The following is a 19,434-nucleotide window of genomic DNA, read 5'->3' as shown; positions in this document are numbered from 1 at the left end:
GGGCACGTCTCTGTAACGGGGTTACTCGAGCTTTGAATTTTTTGATCCGAGACATTTTTTCTCACGTATTTTCCGAAGCGCGTTGTATGCGCCGCTGTGTATTGTTTTGGTTTCATTCGTGTTCGTATTTTTCGTCCCGTTATCCGATCCGAATCGTTTTGTACCCGTGACCGTGTATGCATGACTTGTTTGTTCCTCAGCGTGCGAAATATGTATAAGTGATAAGGAGGATCACACTCACTGTTAATATGGAGCCTTTTCTCCAGTTGAACGGTTAATAGTGCTTTATTTTAATGAGATCCACCTATGCTGCCTAGTGTGAAGGTTTTGAGATGACGTATGTTTAATATGGACGTTTCCTTTAGATATGTGGCTTTGGGTGTCACTTCTTATTGATTTGGGGGGGGGGGTGAGGATTGTTGTTGCGCGCGCGTCTTCTTTCGTTTTGTGTTCCAGGGGCTTGTTGAATACCCCTCTTTGTGTGTGTCCCGTCCGTTGCTTGTAGGGTGTGTGGGGTGGTTTTGTGTTCTTTTTTTTTGTGTTCCAGGGGCTTGTTAAATCCCCCTCTTGGTGTGTATCCCGTCCGGTGCCTGTAGGGGGGGGGGAGCCTTGCCGTTGTGCGCGAGCGTCTTCTTTTTTTTTGTGTGCTAGTTTCGTGTGCAATGGGTTTCGTGCGGTGCCTGCCTTTCACTACATTTTTCTTTGCCTTTTCCCTTTTTCTGTGCTTGCGGCGTCTCATTTCTTTGTCCTCTTGTTTCTTTGCTCACTCCTTTTTTCTGTGGTCTTGTCCGCCTCTCGTGGCCCCTCATCTGCCTCTCGCGGCCCTTTCTTGCGCCTGCGCAGTACGTCTTTTTGCAGCTACGGCCCATGGCCGGATGTGCCTGCGTCCATCATCCGGTTTAGCATTCTCGGTTAGTAATATGGATATTAGGTAAGATTCGTTGAAATTATGTATGTAAACACAGTAAAACCTAAATATTATTTTAAAGATATCAAGCGTCTCCGATATCACATATGTTATAGCCATTACGACAGACAGGCCACCAGCAATAAATACGTACAATGCAAGAAAAATTGTATACAATAAAATGTGTGTACAGCGACACTAAACTATGTACATGTAATAAGTACTGTACATAAATAATTAATTATGGTTACTCACCAACAATGACACAACGACTTGTCCGATAACGATGAGTTTAATTTTACTGCACAACAAAGGATAGCGTTACAGCTCTTCTAAAGGAGCCTCTTCAGGCGACTGTTTAGCACCGCCGTTGTTGTTCTTCCATCACTCTTCAATCCAAATCCCTAAAGCAGATTCCATCCAGACTACTGCCTTATCACGTCCACTTGCAACTCGTTTTGCGCCCTGATTAAAGGACACTGCGGCCGTAGATCTTATATGCTTTTCTTCCTTTTTAAATAAAAAGAGTCGTGGACTCATTGATGCTGTAATTGTGTCCTGCAGCGGTGTAGTTGTTTCCTTCCTTCAGCATATCCAAAACTTTTACCTTTTCTGCAATCCTGAAGCAGTAGCAGTAACGTGTGTTAATGCTGAATGAGTGAGATTAGACTTCCTGGTTAATGCAGCACTCCGTTGCTGAACCAATCAGCAGCACACAGGAACTTAACCGCGTGCTCTGATTGGGTAGCTTCTCAGCCATCTGCCAATAGCGTCCCTTGTTTGAATTCAAATGCGTCCCTTGTTTGAATTCAAATGGGCAAATCAACTGAGGAAGCACACGTACTGTAGACCGCAGACATCCGCGAAGCAGTGAAAAATCCGCGATATATATTCACATATGCTTACATTTAAAATCCATGATGGAGTGAAGCCGCGAAAGACGAAGCGCGATATAGCGAGGGATCACTGTAATATATAACGTCAGTTACTCACTGACTTAAAAGAGGAGAGTTAGGATTCTTCCAGTTGAGCAAGATAAGTCTATGTTCCAATAGTGTTGTAAAGGCAATTACAGTTTGTTTGTCCTTCCCCACTTTAAGCCCATCTGTAAGTACACCAAAAATCGTTGTTAATGGGTTAGGAGTGATTGTGACACCAAGTCTGTCTGAAAGGCATTTAAAAATTTTGGTCTAGACTGATGTTAATTTGGTGCAGGCCCAAAACATGTGACCCAGTGAGGCTGGAACTTGATTGCAGTGTTTGCAGGTTGGATCTTGCCCTGGAAACATATATAATTTTGAGTTGAATAATTGTATGCTCTGCACATATGGAGCTTGAGTGAATTCTCTGCATTGCTACCTTCCACTCCATTTCTGAGATATTGAGTGAGAGATCCTTTTCACACAGTCCTCTTGGATCTTTAAAAGGCAGGGACTGTAAAATGGTTTTATATATTGCAGATTTGCTGTGAGTCCTCGAGACTGAGCAATATTTTTTCCCGCATAAAGGGAGGTGGGAGGTAAGAAATATTGTGCAGGTTCTGTTTAACAAAGTTTCTAATTTGAAAATAGTGAAAGAAATGTGTTGCTGGATAGTTAAATTTGAAATGTAATTGTTCTTAGAATGCAAAGATGTTGTTTATGTACAGATCTGCAAGTGATTTAATCCCAAATGTTTTCCAGTTATTAAAAACTGCATATGTTTGCGAGGGTGGAAAAAGGTGATTCTTGTGCAGAGGTGCAACAGATAAAAGCTTCTCTATCTTAAAATACTTCCTACATTGGTTCCATATTCTGATTGGGTTGTTAGTATAATGGCGATAACTTGCATTTCTTGGGGCACAAAGCAAGGAATATAAATAAGTACTGCAGGATTTTATTTCTATTGCGGAGCCTGGTGGCACAGTGGCGCAGTGGGTAGCGCTGCTGCCTCGCAGTTGGGAGACCTGGGTTCGCTTCCCGGGTCCTCCCTGCGTGGAGTTTGCATGTTCTCCCCCGTGTCTGCGTGGGTTTCCTCCGGGCGCTCCGGTTTCCTCCCACAGTCTAAAGACATGCTGGTTAGGTGGATTGGCGATTCTAAATTGGCCCTAGTGTATGCTTGGTGTGTGGGTGGGTGTGTTTGTGTGTGTCCTGCAGTGGGTTGGCACCCTGCCCGGGATTCGTTCCTGCCTTGTGCCCTGTGTTGGCTGGGATTGGCTCCAGCAGACCCCCGCGACCTTGTGTTCGGATTCAGCGGGTTGGAAAATGGATGGATGAATGGACGAAGCCTGTGTGTGTTCATCTATTTGTGTCCATATCCAGATTTTTATAGTTTGTATGTTTGCTGGCTAGTAATAAAATTTAGTTAAGTAGAGCCATGCCACCTTCCGCCTTAGGTCTTTGTAGGGTCGCTCTTTGGATACATGGATGTTTTGAATTCCAAATAAATTAAGTTATGGTTGAGACCATGTTCTTAATCGGCTGACCCCAAGCCGGCTGGGCAAGGTCAGTCGGAAGGGCTTTAAGGAATAGCGCATACGCTATCGGTTTGACTATTTTCCGGGTGTTATTAAATTCTGGTTGTAGCCAGCACCCGACTTTAGTCCACAATTTCATGGCTTGGGGAGCTGCCGGCAGTTGGGGATTGAACTCCCACTGCATCACTCTCCTCGCCTGCCAACCTGGAATACTCCCACATTTGTCAAGATTCTTTCCCTTTGTGGGGGTTTATGGAGCAGACCGTTCACCTGGGAGGCCATAATCAGTCCCCCACTTGTTCCTTTCTGAACCCAGCCCTATTCCGTAGCCCGTTCATCTATATGCCCAGGGTTTCTTAGCAGACCCTTGGGTCGAAGCACTCCTCTGGTCCCCTCCACTGACACCAACCGACTGTCTTCTGTCTACCATTGCAGAGATAGGGAATGGTCTTTGTAAATCTGGTTTAAGCAAATTCATTAATGGATGGATTAGTTGATCTCAGAAGTAGGGGACTATAGTATTTAAGAAGCCAGCAGAATCCAGGACCATTTTATGATCAGTTTTTTTACTTAATAAAGTCAGAAAGAGTAGCAACCATAATTGTGAAATAAACACACATGGCGCCCCTCTCCCACCCTGTCCCATATCCACCAGGAACCATAGCTGCACCAACAAACCACACCACCACACTCAACCAATCAAGTCACTACATCACAAGTCTCTGCACATAAAAGTTTTAATTTTGTAAGCAGCAGAATTCCAGTTGTAATAGAGTCCCTGGGTGCTCTGTTAATTTATGAGACAGACAACTCTGAAAGAGTCCAGTTGTAAAAGATAGTCAGTTTTTCAGCCTGTCTAGATAAATAATATAAGATCAGGAATCTTCCTTCAAGAGGCAAGGGAAGTTAAGCAGCTTCTGATGGCCAAACATAAGAACTTATGCTGATGCACCTAAAGAACAAGGCCTGATAGATCTAGGAGTGTAAGAATGTATTGCAAAAGAGGAATAGTATCTGATAGCATCAAAGAGAGTAAGCAGAAGATTAGAGACGAGAGAGCCAGAACAGAAGACATAACTAATACATATGCAAATATCCTTGAGGTATTATGGATGCAAGGTGAAAGTGAGTATCTAGGTTTATGCCCGATAAATGTAGCATACAAGAAGTAAAATATAAACTATTGTGAGAGAGGGAAAGAAGTCAGCAAAAGTTCAGTATCTGACACAATGGAAAATTGCTGATCACCGATTTCAATAATGTTTGTTATTTTCTACGTCATGAATTTTGGTTTCCACTTGTTTATTGTTAATGCCTTAACTTTCTCAGCACATAAAAAAACAGCAAACTGGGTGCTAATTAATGTAGTTTTATCACCTTAGCTTTCACTTAGTCTCTTTACCCATATGGTGTTGCCTTTAATTTCCTTTTAGATACAGTAGATAGATAGATAGATAGATAGATAGATAGATAGATAGATAGATAGATAGATAGATAGATAGATAGATAGATAGATAGATAGATAGATAGATAGATAGATAGATAGATACTTTATTAATCCCAAGGGGAAATTCACATACTCCAGCACCAGCATACTGATACAAAAACAATATTAAATTAAAGAGTAATAAAAATGCAGGTAAAAACAGACAATAACTTTGAATAATGTTAACGTTTACTATTTGTCTTCAAAATATTATTGTGTTGTATGTATTTTAGTATCAGTAAAATAAACTCTATCATAATTATAAAACTCTGTAACCACTGTATTCACGTGTCTTTTTCCTTTCCCACAAAGAGAGAGAGCAGAAATGGGGAAAACATAATATGAAATTCATTCAAAGGTACTGACATGACTGTAGGGTTTGCATAGTTTCAAAATGTCTAATTACTCAGCATAGTATAGATTAAAACTTTCCAGATAAAACATTTATTTCTCTTCATATAGTAAATTGATTTTTTTATCTAATTTTAAAAATAATATTTTCTATTGTACTATGATAGGTGAGCTCAGTACCTTCCATCTGAGGAAAATCAGTTGGTGTGCAAGCAAGGTAGTGCACATTTTTACAATAGATTGTACGTTAAGAAGTAATATTCCATGGTATGTTTCTCCAAATAGCTGTTAAATAGGTAGAGTTTATTGTGATACCTAGGTTGTCGGGTAATTAAAAGAAGATTCTGTTCTAATAGAGTTAAAGCAGGGGATATCATCAAAACTCATGGCTCAGAGAGTATGAAAGACATGCTCTACAAATCTCTTACAAGTTGGGTCTTCCTCTAGGTGCATTTTCAACAGTAATTGTTAAGAAAGACATGTACAGTTATGAGCTGAATTAGAATGTGTTTCACATACATTGATTAAATGTGTATTTTATTGAAAGTTGACTTCCATTTGTGATCTGAAGATTTAATTGAAAAGTCTTGCTTTACAACACTGTCTAAGGGTACTGTATATCATATAGCCGTATTGCATTCACAGTAGATTATGGGAAAACATTAGGAAAATTAGACAGGCTTCATCATGAAAAACCTTCAATTTACATTAATGAAATAAAAAATGTTTTAATGGAAGCTTTGAGACAGAGATGTTCACCAAATGCCAATACCCTGTATTATTAATTTGTGGATCTGTGAAGACCTTATTAACAATGGTATATTTATTTTTCCATGTATTACATTTTTTTATGTTTAGCATGGTGGTTGTGTTTTTCAACTTTGTATATACAGGCATTAAGTAGTTGTATTACTCTTATTGTGTATATGGAAAAATTGTACCATATAGCTATTACTTGAATTTAAAAAATGTAAAACTTAAAGAGCTTTAAACTTGGGAACCAAAATAGGGTGCACAGGTAGACGTTAGTGGCATAAATAATAAACAAATCACACAGAATTGCTCAAAATGTAAGTAATACAAAGTGCAATGCCTAAAATATAGTATGTTTTCAACAGTATGAGTGAAGTGTAATCTTTACATATCCATGTATATAGGAAAGAAATTTCTAAATCAGTATTTTTTTTATTAATTGTAAGGGAAATCGAAGAGTGTTCACTTCTACCATACCTAAAACCTTGTTTCCAACCATAATAAAAAACCTTACAACCTTACAACACTTTTTCACCATCTTTACCCTTATCTGACATTTGTGCAAAACTCAGCAGTTATTTTAAAAGAAAGTTCAGCCTGTCCATCAATATCTTGGAATATATAGTATTCACTGACTTTTTATCAGTGACATTGGTGGATGCATTTACTCCTGTATTGACTTTTGGCACATTTTCTCCATTTGATACTGTATGAATCTGAAGTTGTGAAAAACCTTAAGCCTCCTACTTACTTACTTAGCTATGTGCTTGATCAAATCATGTACAGGGTGGTCCAGATCTAATTATGCAACTATTCGACTGACAGCCGTCTCTCCGCCATTTTGGAATGCAGGGCAGATGCTGCCATCTATCGGCAACAAAAAGAATTTTAAGTGAAATCTCTATGTGCAGGGCAGGTGCTCTGAATTCTCTATGTAATAAACTTAAGTTATAGCGTAATGAAAATTGCATAATTAGATCTGGACCACCCTATATATCTTATGCATAATAGTAGACATTGTTAATATGTCTTTGGAGTCTGGTATTGTATTAGTTGATTGTAAAGTTGCTGCTTTTGCTGTTAGTTTTATGTCAGTATTAAAGGGTAAGTTTGGTATTTTTCATGTGTAAGTTATTTTTTCACAAGCATGGTATATATAATTTTGCCACCTGACAGTGTGTTCTGAAGTAATTGTAAAAAATAACTAGCCTGCTCTTATGTTATATAATGGAGCTAATGGATACTGGGTCCCAATGTGAAAAACAAGGCCTTAAAACTTACCAAATATGTCTACTTTGATTTACTCGCTTGTCTGCTCACACAAGGCATTGTGGATGGAGTTATGACAGCCTTTCTTCATCAAGCTCTATTCTATTTATAATCCTACTTTTCTTTCTGCAATTCTGTTTCTTCAGTGGCTATATTCTGCCATGGATTGTAACAACAGAAAGATGCACCTAATTCTTGTCTATTACATTCTGTGATGTTGTTTTACATAACCTACACATCAGGATTCATGCTGATTGGCACCATTATGGTGAAGAGCACATGTAACAATTTCATTGTATTTTGTACAAACGGCAATAAATCTGTATTGAACCAATTATGAAATAATTTGCGATTAGTCATTCTTGCTGAGGATATAGTTATAAAAGCAATAAAAGAACTGAGAACAACATTTTTCATTGAGTAAACTCACTGATACTAATCAATCCGTAAATACCAATAGAGAATGTGCAAACTCAATTATTCGTCTTTATTAAAGTACAAAATCACAATGTGGTATGCTCCCAATACACTATACAAATAAGAATACCTTGAACAGTATATTAAGTAACCAAATAAAAACAGGAATTAAAAACAACAGCATCAATGTTCAAGGAATAATGAATAATAAATAATAAAATTAAAATAAAACAACATGAAAAGTTAGTCTTTTTTTTTTTTATTTATTTATTAATTTTTATTGTAATAATTCCGTACAAATAGATCAATTTATAACCATACAAAATTGAAGACAAATCAAACCCCACCCCTGAGAAGGAGGGCTTAGCCGAAGGAAAATTGCTTAGGGATTTTTAATAAGGCAACAATAAACAAAAGAAAGGGAGAAATAAATATATAATAAATAATAATAATACATTTTATTTATATAGCGCCTTTCCCATGCTCAAGGCACTTATAGAATATAATATAGAACGGCAGAATATACAGTATATAGCATTGTACAAACCAGATAAATAAATAAAGAAGATTAAGACAGTAAATTCTGAAAAAAAACAGACAACATAATTGATGGTCTAGCACACACATACAGGTTATATTGGCATCTTGACAGAGAAGTAAACTGAGAGAAAGGTAATAAAGTCAAGTAGAGCTAAAAGCCTTCCTGAACAGATGAGTTTTCAGTTGTTTTTTAAAAGAATTCATGGAGTCAGCTGACCTGATTAATTTTGGTAGGTCATTCCAGAGTCTGGGCGCTATACAGCTGAAGGCCCTGTCACCCATAGAGTGTAGATTAGTGAGGGGCACAACAAGATTACCAGAATCAGAGGACCTTAGTGGGCGGGCAGGCACATAGTGATGGAGGAGGTCACTGATGTAGTTTGGTGCGAGGTTATTTAAAGCTTTGTAGGATATTAGTAGGATTTTATATTCGATTCTGTAGGACACAGGGAGCCAGTGAAGACGGAGCAGGATGGGTGTGATGTGCTCGCTGCTGCTGGTTCAAGTAAGGACTCTTGCAGCTGAGTTTTGAATAAGCTGGAGCTGTGATATAAGATTAGAAGGGGCACCTGCCAGTAGGGAATTACAATAATCGATGCGGGATGTGATAAAAGCATGGACAAGTTTCTCAGCATTAGAGAAGGAGAGGAAGGAGCGAACACGGGAAATGTTACGGAGGTGAAAGTAAGAAAGTTTCTTAATGTGATTTATGTGGGTGGAATAAGTGAGGGAGGAATCAAAAATGACACCAAGATTTTTTACAGTAGAGGCAGGTCTGATGAGATCACTGCCAAGATGGACTGGGAAGGAGCTCATTTTATTAAGTTGCATTTTAGTCCCAATTTGCAGGAGTTCAGTTTTATTACAATTAAATTTTAAAGAGTTCTACTCCATCCAGGTTTTAATTTCACTAAGGCAGGTTGTGAGCTGAGAAAGCTCTGATGAAGTTCCACTTTTAACATTGAAGTAGAGCTGGGTATCATCTGCATAAAAATGATAACCCAATCCATAACTACGGATAATATGGCCAAGGTGAAGCATATAAATACAGAAAAGCAGAGGACCAAGGACAGAGCCCTGAGGGACTCCTTGTGTGACTGGCACGGAGTTGGATCTGCTGTTGCCAAGACTAACAAACTCTTGCCTATCAGTCAGATAGGACTTGAACCACTGGAGGGCAGTGCCAGAGATACCCAGCATGTTCTCCATTCTGGACAGTAGGATGTCATGTCTGACTGTGTCAAATGCTGCACTGAGGTCTAACAGAATTAATATGCTGGTTTGTCCAGAGTCTGCTGCCATAAGCAAATCATTGGTTACCCGTAGCAGAGCAGTTTCACAGCTGTGCCGCGCCCTGAAACCAGACTGAAAGGGTTCCATCAAATTATTAGAGGTTAGGTAATTGGTGAGTTGGGAAGCTACAACACGCTCAAGAACTTTTGACAGGAAAGGTAAGTGGGAAATAGGCCGGAAATTAAGATTGTCAGCATCAAGGCCAGACTTTTTTAACATTGGGGTTACAGAAGCAATTTTAAAAGTGAGCGGCACGGAGCCAGTGTCAAGGGATGAGTTTATTATTGTTGTAACAGTCGGGATTATGGCATGAAGGCAGGATTTAAGTAGTGTGGTGGGGATGGGGTCCAGTACACAAGTAGTCGGCCTCATCTTACAAAGCAGGTTATTAACAAACGCAGAAGTGACTGGTGAGAACTTAGAGAAGGAGCTGGATGGAGTGGGAAAACAGGGAGAGATATAAACAGATGATATATTTATGTTAGTTGAATTATTTAGATCTTTAATTTTGTTACGGAAAAAGTGGAGGAATTCCTCACAGACTTCAGTAGAAGAGGTAGTTGGACCAGATGCGGGTTCGAGTAGTTTATTAACTACAGAGAACAAAACCCTTGGGTTATCATGGCCACTTTCTATTATTCTGCCATAATGGGTGTTCTTGGCAGAAGTTAGTGCTTCTCTGTAAGCTCTTTGGTGGTCAGAGAAAGCCTGGATGTGCACGGTGAGGCCAGTCTTACGTGACATTCTCTCAAGGCGTCGGACAGCTGCTTTCATAGATCGCAATTCTGAGTTATACCAAGGAGCTGAGCGCTTAAAGGAAACCTCCTTATGTTTTAAAGGAGCTGTTTTATCTAATGCTGAGTGAAGGGCTGTGTTATAGTGGTCAACAAAACTATCTAGTGTTGATGGAATAGGTGCAGACAGTAAAAGATCAGAAATGGATCCAGAAAGGATAGAGGGACAGATATTTTTAAGGTTTCTGTAAGAAATTTGTCGTTTACAGGTAAGAGGTGGGGTAGGTAATGAGACAGTGAAAAATACTGCTTTATGGTCAGAGAGTCCCAAATCAGTGCTGTAAATGTTGGCAACAGATAGTCCAGAAGTGCAGATCAGGTCCAATATATGACCGCCAGAATGGGTTGGAAAATCAACATGTTGTGTCAAGTCAAAACAGTCCAGTAAGGACAGGAATTCATTTCTCAGTTTAGATGTGGGCGTGTCAATATGGATGTTGAAATCACCAAGAAGCATAATTCTCTGAGAGTAAGAGCTTAGGTGGGTCAAAAGTTCAATCAAATCGGATAAGAAGGATGCATTGTATTTTGGGGGACGATAGAGAACAATGAGTGAGACAGGACCTGATTCCGTTATTAGTTTAAGAGCCAGGCACTCAAAAGACAATGGGCAGTCAATTGGGATTCTTTTAATGTTTAAGTCTTCTCTGATAATTACTGCCAGCCCGCCGCCTTGTCTTAAGCTGCGAGGCTCTGAGTGGAAAGTGAAACCAATTGGAGTCGCCTCTGTGAGAGACGCAAATTCGTTTGGTAATATATAGGTAAATAAGAAATGGAGAAGGGAATTAAATGTGGTAATAGTTATTTCTCTTATTGTAAAATAATATTGATTAGATCCTGCCAGGTTTTGAAAAAATTTTGTACAGATCCACTAACTGAGAATTTGATTTTTTCCAGTTTCAAATAATATAAAACATCGGTTTCCCACTGACTTATCAGAGGAGAGTTAGGATTCTTCCAATTTAATAGAATAAGTCTGAGTGCCAAAAGTGTAGTGAATGCAATCACCGTTTGCTTGTCCTCCACCTCAAGTCCGTCTGGAAGAACACCGAGCACATCTGTTAATGGGTTAGGAGGGATTGTGACCCCAAAGCTGTCTGAAAGGCACTTAAAAATTTTTGTCCAAAATGATGTTAGTTTGGTACAGGCCCAAAACATGTGACCCATTGAGGCAGGAGCTTGGTTGCAGCGTTCACAGGTTGGATCCTGCCCTGGAAACATTTTGGACATAAGCGAGACAGATGAGCTTGATATATAATTTTTAGTTGAATAATTCTATGCTTTGCGCATATGGAGCTCGAGTGAATTCTCTGCTTTGCTACCTTCCACTCCTTTTCTGAAATATTGATTAAGAGATCTTCTTCCCAATGTCCTCTTGGATCTTTGAAAAGTAGGGACTCTAATAGGATTTTATATAATGCGGAAATGGTTTTTAATTCCTCAAAATTGAGCAGAATTTTTTCCAGCGTTGTGGAGGGTACGAGGTGGGGAAAATCGGGCAATTTCTGTTTAACAAAATTTCTAATTTGAAGATAGTGAAAGAAATGTGTAGCTGGGAGGTTGAATTTTGAACGTAATTGTTCAAAAGATGAAAATATGTTGTCTATATAAAGATCTCTGAGCATTTTAATCCCAAAACTTTTCCAAGTATTAAAAACTGGATATGTTTGCGAGGGTTGAAAGAGGTGGTTCTCTTGCAGAGGAGCCACAGATAAAAGATTTTCCATCTTAAAATGCTTTCTAAGTTGGTTCCATATTCTGAGTGAGTAAAGCACAATTGGGTTATTAGTATATTTGCGATAACTTGCATTTATTGGAGAGCAGAGCAGGGAGTGTAAAGAAGTACTACAGGATTTTACTTCTATTGCGGACCAAGCCTGTGTATGTTCATTTATTTGTGATCAGGTTTTTATGGCTTGTATGTTTGCTGCCCAGTAATAAAACTGAAAATTAGGTAAAGCCATGCCACCTTCTGCCTGAGGTCTTTGTAGGGTCGCACTTTGGATACGTGGGTGTTTTGAGTTCCAAATGAATGAGGTTATTGTTGAATCTAACTGTTTAAAAAACAATTTATTGATATATATTGGAATGTTTTGAAATAAAAAAAGAAGTTTAGGAAGGATATTCATCTTAACAACGTTAATTCTTCCGGCTAGAGTGAGATGAAGGGTTGACCATCTATGCAAGTCTTGCTTAATTTTTTCCATACAGACGGCAAAATTTTGTTGATAAAGAGCTTTATGTTTACTTGTGATATTTACCCCTAGGTATTTAAACTGATCTGAACTGATGGTAAAATGTAGAGTGTCCAATCTAATATTATATGCTTGTTAATTCACTGGAAGAGTATACTTTTATTCAGATTAATTCTTAAGACCAGATATCTTTTGAAATTCTGTTAGTGCTGCTAAAACTGCAGGGACGGTGTTTACTGGGTCTGATATATATAAAACCATATCATCTGCATATAGAGAAATTTTCTGTTCCAGTCCTTCTCTGACAATCCCCTTTATTTGATAAGAATTTCAGCAGTGAACTGCCAGTGGTTCAATGGTGATTGCAAACAGCAGTGGCGACAAGGGACATCCTTGTCTGGTACCACGTTCTAGCTTAAAGTAGTCTCAGCAAATGTTATTAATACAAACTGAAGCTTCTGGATTGGTATACAGTAGTTTGATCCATGCACAAATATTCGGGCCAAACCCAAATTTCTCCAATGCAGTGAAAAGGTAGTTCCATTCAATCATATCAAATGCTTTTTCTGCGTCTAATGATAGTAATATCTCTGGGGTGTTTGATTTTTCTGGTGAATATATAACATTAAACAAGTGTCGGAGATTGGAAGATAGGTGTCGGCCTTTACTAAATCCAGTTTGATCCTGTGATATTACAGAGGGCAGCACTTTCTCCATCCTTCTAGCTAGAATTTTTGAGAGTATCTTAACATCATTATTCAGGAGTGAAATTGGTCTGTATGATGCACATTGTAACAAGTCCTTATTTTGTTTAGGAAAGACGGTGATTAATGCTTGACGAAATGTTTGAGGTAGTATTTGGTTGTCTCTAGCGTCTGTAAATGTTGCCAATAAGAGGGGAGCTAGCTGAGTGGAGAATTTCTTAGAAAATTCTACGGGGTAACCATCAGGGCCTGCTGATTTCCCGCTTTCAAGTGACTTTATAGCATCTAGTAATTCTGTTAGCGTCAGAGGTTTATCCAGTTCCTCAGCACTTAAAGCATCTATTTGTGGTGTCTGTAATGTATCCAGAAATGCATTAAATTGTGTGTTGTCTTCTTTGAGCTCAGTAGAATATAAGGATTTATAATAATCTCTAAATGCATGCATTATATTTTTATGGTCAATAATTTCTTCTCCATTCGTGTTGGTGATTACTGGTATTGCATTGCAAACCTCTTGTTTGTGAATTTGTTGAGCTATAAGCTTATTAGCTTTTTCTCCATGTTCATAGTAATGATGTCTAGACTTATAAATAAGTTGTTCAGTTTCTTTAGTTGTTAAGATGTTAAGTTCTGTATGCAGGGCCTGCCTTTTCCTGTGGAGAGCTTCACTTGGACGCCTGGCTTATTCTTAATCTATTCTAGTAATTTTGCTTCTTAGCTCTGACACTTTCTTGGTTTCTAATTTATTTCTGTGGGAAAGATATGAAATAATCTGACCTCTTAAGAAGGCCTTTAGAGTTTCCCAGAGTGTTCCTGCAGAAACCTCTGTGGGCGTGTTTGTCTCTAGGAGAAGCTGATTTGTTTGGATATAAATTCTGTACAGTTCTCGTCTGCCAATAGAAGAGGGTTAAGGCGCCATCTGCGAGGTGAGTGTGAGGGGCTTAATGATTTTAGCTCCAAGACTAGAGGAGCATGGTCGGAGATAACAATTGTGTCATATTTGCATGATTTAATCGTAGGCAGGAAATTATTATCTATAAAAAAATAATCAATTCTTGAGTAGCTATAATGCACTGGTGAGTAGAACGAATATGTTCTTGAGTTTGGGTTAAGAAACCTCCAGGGGTCTGATAAGTTGTAGTCATTTAAAAACTGTGTAATTGTCTTTGCAGTATTAGATGTTGTCCCCCCTGTCACAGGAGTCCTATCTAAGAGTGGATTTAAAACACAATTAAAGTCCCCAGCCATTATAATTTTATGAGTGTTGACATCGGGAATGGATGCAGATAGATCTTGCATGAATTCCTTATCACCGACATTGGGTGCATAAACATTTATCAAAATCGTTTTACTGTTATATAAGTTGCCCATGACCGTCACATATCTCCCTGCAGGGTCCGATACTACATCTGATGCTACAAATGGAACAGTTCTGTGTATGAGAATTCCCACCCCTCTAGTTTTCTTTATAAAGCTAGAATGTAACATTTGGCCAGTCCAGTCTTTTTGTAGTCTGAACTGATCCTTGCTTAGTTAGTGGGTCTCTTGTAAAAATACTATTTTAGCGTTTAAGCCTGTTAGGTGAGAGCATACTTTCTTTCTCTTTAATTCGTGATTCAGGCCTTTAACATTCCAGCTCACAAAGTTAACTGTCCCATCATGGAGACATTGATTCTGAGTTTTTAATGTCATTTTATAGTCTTAACTGGTAGTGAGGCAGTTTTAATCTTAATGTCAAAATTCCCCGAGTTATTGCATTTTAGCCTATTGTTGCATTGATATTTATAGTTATAGGGATTAGAAGAATAGATTAGATATAGCCTGCTCTCCTTCTCTCCCCCCTTTATCCCCCCACCCCCCCATTTTGCCTCCCCACATGAGGCTTGATCCCACTTCGCGATGTCCCAGTCCTCTGACATACAAAGAGACCGAGCACGTCCAAAACAAAACAAACCCCACACCACAGCGGCCTTAGAGAATTAAAACAAAGAGATATCTATTGCAGCTGAATTCTTAATACTATCTGCCGAAAATATAATCATTAACAGTCTTTAAGCTTAAAATAATCTTCACCAATTTTAAGATATTAAGATAAAAAAAAGAATGAACCCTGGGAATGATTTTAAAAAGTAGTCTAGGATAAACATGGTAATTCCTAATGTAATAGTATAATGTAATAGTAATGTAATAGTAGAAATTGCAATAAACCAAGAATATGATGTTAAACAGTCTACTTTAAGGTAGTAAAAAAAAAAAAAAAAAAAATCCTACTTTAATTACTTCCACACTTCCACACTCACGTCTATAACTATAATTAAGACATACACATATAATGTCCAAGTAAAGAAAAGGATGTATAATTACAATACCAGTCTCTTTAAAAGTGGATCCGAGAGCAGATGATAGGTCCTTCCCATGCCTTGATAGAATACGGCTCCTTATTAACTTTCAAAAGAGTGTCGGAAACAGCTTCTTTAGTCTTAAAGTCTTTTTATCTTGCAATGTTACCAAGATAAAAAATACTGTTTTGATAATAGCCTTCATATGCGACTGGAATGTGAGACGAGTATCAAAGATCTCTCCCAAGATTTTTGATGGTCAAACTTTCAGAAATCAATATTAACACTCAAGCTGTCACATAGTTGTCAGTATTTGGCTGGTCTAACAACCAAGAACTATGTGTTATCAGCGTTTAAGAGTAGAAAGTTCACACCCATCAATTTTTTAATTTCTGACTGACATTCCTCTAAATTTAGGAGTTGGGAAAGGTCATTTGGCTTTTCAGGTTTGTATCGTTGTGTATCGACAGCATAACAGTGAAAATTAACACCATATTTACAAATAACATTCATCACCATTCATCATTATCATATACATAAAATAAAAAGCTTAGGGCCAAGGACCAATCCCTGATCCCAAGGACCAACACCAACTTTTACTTCAGAAAATTCAGAGATTGTGAACTCTATGCAGAACCTGGTGCTATGAAACAGGAATGACAGCTCTGCGTTACCACTCTGCCTATGCTGAAACATCTGTACTAAACTTACTAAAATTTAGTCTGTTTAAAACTAAATGTATGCCTATAACATCTGTTCAGTTTTTGTGATGTAATTGCAGTATTTCAATCACTAGACCACAGAAGCACACACATACATGATCATTCTTGTGGCAGCAGGCAATATCTATGCAAAATAAGCTTCCATACTGTAAATTGAAAGAATCTAAGTGATCATAAGTATAACTTTTTCAGTTATTATTGTCTAGTTGGCTACAGAACAGAGACAGCAATTCACATCTGGGCATTAATATTCAATAATGTCAGTAATGGCACTTGACAGTGACTTTTCAATGTGAATCCACTCTCCTTACCCTAAAAGGCTGCAGTGGAGGAAGACGACCATTGAAGTAAAAAGCACAGCTAATCTTTATTTTAAAGTGGCTGAATGCGTTTTTTACCTTCTTAAAATGAAATGAATATCTATTTTGCAATATGTATACAATCATAACATGTAAATGAATAATATTTTTGGCTTGAAAAATGTATGTATATTAAGTTTTAGTGCTTTTTTTACTCTGGGACTCCTATTAGCTCCATTATAAAATTCAAGAGCAGAATACTTATTTTTAAAAAATGATAATATATGCTTCACTTTAAAAAGCAATTTCATTTAGCGAGTGACTGTATACCATGATTTTGAAGAAATAACTTGGACTTGAAAAATAATGAAATTATTTTTTAATTAAAAAGCAACATCTTCATCAAGACAAGTTTGATAATTACAGGCATTTGACTGCTAATTAATATCCTATGTTCTGTTTTTGACTAAAGTGCTATAGTGTATTGTTGCTTCTTAATTATTTTTTTATATGGAAAAGCAACAGTTATTAGAACCTTATTAGTTCTTTTTCAAGGCAAAACATAGTACAGTGACTCCCTTGTTGAAGGCTGATTGTGAAATTCTTACTGCTGTGGAGAGTGTTAAATTTTCTCTTTTTATACTGTCTCTTCTTATACATCCATCAGATGCTTTTGATACAGTTTGTGACCTGGTGTTTATCCAATACCTCAAGTCTTTTTTTTCATTTGTTTTTTACAGAATTACCTTTGGCATGGTTTCAGGCTTGATTATGTAGCAGACAGAGATTTTGGTCTTATTTGCAGCATCAAATCCTCCTTTTACACTAGGTTTTGTGTTAGCATGAGCACTTGGCCAACTGTTAGTTACAGTGGCGTGCAAACGTTTGGGCATCCTTGCTTAAATGTATGTTACTGTGAAGTGAGTAGAAGATGAACTAATCACTAAAAGACATAAAGTTCAAGGTGACACATTTATTTTCAGTATTTTATGCAAGATTAGTGTACTGTTTTTGTTATCTACAATGTACAGATAAAAGATTGGAAAAGAGCACCATGCAAACATTTGGTTGCCCCAGGATATTTGAGGTTTCAGATAACTTGGTGTTAGCAAGGTGTCAGATCTTAATTAGTACATTAGGACTATGGCTTGTTCACAGCCATCACTAAGACACGTCAGTTGATGCAAAGTGCAAAGCAGTATAAATTCTCTGACTCCTCAAACCTTGTCCCAGCAGTCAGCAGCCATAGGCTCCTCTAAGCAGCTACCTCGCACTCTGAAAAATAAAATAATTGATGCTCACAAAGAAAGCAGGAGAAGGTTACAAGAAGATAGCAAAGTGTTTTCAAGTAGCTATTTCCGCAGTTGGTGGAGGTCAAGTTGAGATATGGAAGACCAAGAAAGTTTTATAAAAGAACTGCCCATTAGATTGCACAAAGGCATCTTAAAACCCCCATTTGACTGCAAAAGACCTTCAGGAAGATATAGCAGACTCTGAAGTGGTGGTGCACTGTTCTACTGTGCAGTGACACCTGAATAAATGACCTTCATGGTAGAGTCAGTAGAAGAAAACCTTTACTGCATCCTAGTCACAAAATACAGCACCTGAAGTTTGTAAATTAACATCAAACACGCTTGATGCATTTTGAAAACATGGCCTGTGGACTGATGAGGGCAAAATAGAACTTTTTGGCCACAATGTACAAAGGTATGTTTGGAGAAAAAAGGGTGCTGAATTCCAGAAACAGAACACCTCTGCATGGGGGCGAATCAATCATACTTTGGGCTTGTGTTGCAGCCAGTGGCACAGGGAACATGTCACTGGTAGAGGGAAGAATGGATTCAAATAAATACCAGAAAATTCTAGAAGAAAAAAAAATCACACCACCTGTAAAAAGTTAAGTCAAAAAGAGGATGGCTCCTACAACAAGATAATTATCCGAAACACATCTCAAAATCTACAAGAGGTGCAAACTGGTGGTTTTGTCATGGCCCTCATAGTCCCTGTTCTTCAACCTCATTAAAAATCTGTGGATAGATCTCAAAAGAGTAGTGCATGCAAGATAGTCCAAGAATCTTGCAGAATTAGAAGCCTTTTGCAATGACGAATGGGTGAAAATACCCCAGGTAAGAATGTAAAGATTTAACTGGCTACAAAAAGCATTTACAAGTGGTGATACTTGCCAAATGAGGTGTTTCTAAGTACAGTACTGACCATGTCAGGTGCCCAAACTTTTGCTTCAGGCCCTTTTCATGTTTTTGTTGTTTTGTACCTGAGAATGATAGAAATCAAAGTGTAATCTTTATTAAAATATTTATGAGATATGTAATGTTTAACTTTATGCCTCTTGGTGATCAGTTCATCTGCTCTTCACTTAACTATTTACTTACTAAACTTACTATTTTTTGCATGTCACTGTAATAGTTCTCTTCTGCCGTTGGGTGAAATTAGTAGACAGTATGAATTCAGGTTAATTTTACTGATGACTCTCCATTTATCTCTAGACTAACTATTCACTGCTGTTGAAACGTTTGGGGTCACCCAGAAATTTTCATGTTTTTAAATGTAGTGAAAAGTCAAGCAAAATGACACCTTTTATTGGCTAACTAAAAAGATTACAATATGCAAGCTTTCGAGGCAACTCAGGCCCCTTCTTCAGGCAAGATGTGATTACATATTGCATATTGTAATCTTTTTAGTTAGCCAATAAAAGGTGTCATTTTGCTTGACTTTTCACTACATTCATAATGGCTAACACGGTATAACACCCTAGTACTACAGACATGTTTTTAAAAAAATTGATACCTTTTATTATCAAGATATCATTAAATTGATTTTAAAATGTGGCCAGGACATCACTAATGTACATAATGGCTATTACTACCATGGTGCTGAATATTTAATTTTGCT

General features: G+C 37.8%; 1 protein-coding gene across 2 annotated transcripts in view; it reads left to right on the top strand.

The window, feature by feature from the left end:
- Positions 1 to 19,434, top strand: part of eif4e2 (eukaryotic translation initiation factor 4E family member 2) — a 74,949-nt gene that overhangs the window by 14,878 nt on the left and 40,637 nt on the right. The gene's annotated exons all lie outside the window — the stretch shown is intronic.

Source organism: Erpetoichthys calabaricus, chromosome 2 (genome assembly GCF_900747795.2).
Source record: "Erpetoichthys calabaricus chromosome 2, fErpCal1.3, whole genome shotgun sequence".
NCBI classification, from domain to species: domain Eukaryota; kingdom Metazoa; phylum Chordata; class Cladistia; order Polypteriformes; family Polypteridae; genus Erpetoichthys; species Erpetoichthys calabaricus.
Note: the sequence above shows the minus strand (reverse complement) of the source record. Positions and strands in the feature narration are given on the sequence as shown.